General features: G+C 40.6%; 1 non-coding gene across 1 annotated transcript; it reads left to right on the forward strand.

The window, feature by feature from the left end:
• The first annotated feature begins 297 nt into the window (after positions 1-297).
• On the forward strand, positions 298-2,461 carry LOC104520052 (uncharacterized). Its single transcript, XR_003766346.1, has 2 exons — positions 298-724; positions 863-2,461. It is a non-coding gene; the product is annotated as an uncharacterized LOC104520052 (transcript).
• Positions 2,462-3,130: the final 669 nt, after the last annotated feature.

Here is a 3,130-nt window from a genome sequence, read left to right on the forward strand (position 1 = left end):
GGGGGGGCGGGTTGGGAAAAACTGCTGCGGAGAAGCCCGGGGGGGCTTTAAAAACGTAGAAATTGTAAGCGGCCCTATTTTGTTTACTGCCTCGCGGAATTGGATAAAGCAGATTAGCCCGGTGTAATACGGGTAGACCGAGTTTCACCTTATCGCCGCCCGCTCTCCCGCCTCCTCCCGCCAGCCCCCTTTGTCCTTTTGTGTCTATTTTTGGTGTGATGCTGCAGACGCCACGTGGTCAGTGAAAGGGAGCTTGCCTCCGTAAACAGTCAGCTGATGGGGCTGTGTTATTCCTTACAACAAAACACCACAGCCTGATGGGCCAAGTCTGTGGATGGTGTAACCCCACAGATGACCTGAAATTACACCACTAGTGGCTTTGGCCCATAAGAAATTTAGAGTATGTTTTTGGTGGGTTTTTTTCTTTTTTTATTCCCAAGTGGCAAGTTTATGAATTTAATTTAGTTCTGCTAGAAGGAGCTGAACAATGGGGAAGCACTCTAAACCCTGATTTTTTTTTTTATTTTTTTCCTTCCCCTGCTTTTAGGAACGAGAGTATACAGCCCTCCGGAGTGGATCAGATACCACAGATACCATGGGAGGTCAGCAACAGTATGGTCTCTGGGAGTTCTGCTGTATGATATGGTTTGTGGAGACATCCCTTTTGAGCAAGATGAGGAAATCTTGAGGGGACGATTATACTTCAGGAGAAGAATCTCACCTGGTGAGTTCTATAGGGGTCAAGTGGAGGCTTTTTTCCTTATTTTTAAATAGTCCTGTACATTTGAGTTTGTACAATTTTTCTTATTCAAGGTTGTTTTTTTACCTTCCTAGTCTAAAATTTCTTGTTTGTTTGTTACAGAATGTCAACAGCTGATCAAATGGTGCCTTTCACTGAGGCCTTCAGACAGACCAACACTTGAGCAAATTTTTGACCATCAATGGATGCACAAATCTGAAGTAGTGAAGTCTGAAGACTGTGATATAAGGCTACGGACCCTTGATACTGATGTATCTAGCACAAGTTCAAGTAATGAGAGTCTGTGAATTACTAAGGACCTCGCACTGGGAGGGGAGCTACAAGCAGAAAGACCACAGTGCTGCTGCCAATACGTAGGAGGGGCTAGAAAAATGCATTCATTATTCTGTAGTTGAATCTTTGTCTGAGGGACTTGATTTTATTTTCCCCCTTTGCTGGTTTCTGCTTTGGAATGAGAGATTTCCTTTGGAAACGCTGATGTTTGGGAGTTGCAGGCCAGTACTTAGTCAAAGACTGACCTTATTAAGAAAGCAGTGACCTCTTGAATACATGGTAAACTTTTTTGCTCTCATAGAGCCTGGACTAGATTTTATTTGCTTTTGAGTGCCTTTTTGAAAGCTGCTTCAGTGGGACTTTCTTTTTTGAGCTGTGTATGTCCAAAGAAGATCCAGTTCATTATAGGAAATTGCTCCCTTTAGACTCAGTGCTGGAGGAAGCAGCTCCTATGATGCATTGGAGAACATGTTCAGTGATTGAATGAAGTAGTCCCATCCACTGGTGATGGAATACTTGAACACAGACATTTCACTCCCGCCCCTGGCCCTTTCCAAATCCAGCCCACCTCTGCTGCTCAAAATATTTCCTATAGCCTGCACAGAAATATGAACAGGTATATCAGCTTTTTTATCAAAAACATTTATTCATGTTTCCTTTTATCATCTCTACCACTGGGCATGAGAAGCCCCTTTCTCAACTCCCCCCGGCCTTTTGTCACCCTGCGAGTCTTAAAGTATGTATGGGCATGTCGAATGCACAATCAATGCAATATTCAAGGACTTTACTTTTTTTTTCCATACCTGTATAATGTGTTTATGTAAACTTGTTTTATTTTTTTTTTTTTTTTCCCCATGTGCTATAAAGTTATTTATTGTTTGGAGTTTAGAAGACCTCCCACAGGTTTCAGCTGTGGCTATTTATTTGGTTAATTTATTTGGTTAGAGTTATTCAACACTGTGCTTTCCCCTCCTTCTCCCCATGGGGATTCTAGTGGTTTGCCCATGGCACTTTTTTTCTGCATTCCTGTCAACTTTTCTTAAAAAAAAAAAAAAAAAAAAATCTGACCTTATCAATTTTTGTTGGAAGTTGGAAAATTGTTGTACAAAGTCTAATTTAAGGGAAATAGAATGACTTTAAAGTTAGTCAGTATGCCTTTTGTCTGGTATTATTATACCAGAAATGTAAAGTAATGCTGTTTGGAAGGGTTTTAAATTATTGACATTGTATAGTCTCCGTGCATTGGCTCTGGAAGGTAGAGTGGCAGAGTCATAAACCTTAATTTATTTTAATAGCTGTGTTTCTGTGATCTGGTTGCATTTATGCAGCTTGGATTTGGATTTTTTTTCTTCTGTTTAACAGTGTGAAATGTATGGAGATCATATTTTTTATACAGGTATTTCAATTAAACTTTTTTTGTATATAACAGTTCTGTGTTTGTGTGATCACTTTTATCTTCAGCTTTACTCTTGATGCCAACTGGGGAAACACATGTTTTGTTACCTTCTCTATCTTGTAAAAGCCTGCTGCAGCTAACCTGGAGTTAATGGGTCTGTGCCATTAAGCAGTGACCATTTTGGAAGAATTAAGCAATCCATCTTGACTGTGTCTACTTTTCCATCACTGTATTTGATGTTGAACTGGAGGTGGTGTGCAATACAATACAGCACTAATGGCCTACATAGAGGGGAATTGACCAGTAATTGTGGGGTTTTTAACTCTGTAAACACTGAAATACCGATGTACTCATTGGATAACAATGAAGGATTTTTGATGTACTCATTGTCCTTCGGTATAATACTGAAGGATTTTTGTAGTCACTGGTGGTTACAGTTTTCACAGTTGGGTTTTACCAGTTGATGTGGTAAAACATGTCAACTGGTTTCCATTGCATTCAGTTTCCTTCCTCCCGGGGGTGGATGAGATTTCCTGTGCACTTACAGGAAAAGGACAGATTCTTCGAGAGCGAAGTGACTGTTTTCCTTCAGCTCCCTTAGACTATCAAAACAGAGTGGAGTGTCACTTTGTAAAGACCTGGGGAATATGTTCTGTTCCTGTCCATAGCAAAGGGCAAGAGAAATGTCCTCAGCATTTGTC

The sequence above is a fragment of the Antrostomus carolinensis genome, unplaced genomic scaffold (genome assembly GCF_000700745.2).
Source record: "Antrostomus carolinensis isolate BGI_N321 unplaced genomic scaffold, ASM70074v2 scaffold19541, whole genome shotgun sequence".
NCBI lineage: Eukaryota > Metazoa > Chordata > Aves > Caprimulgiformes > Caprimulgidae > Antrostomus > Antrostomus carolinensis.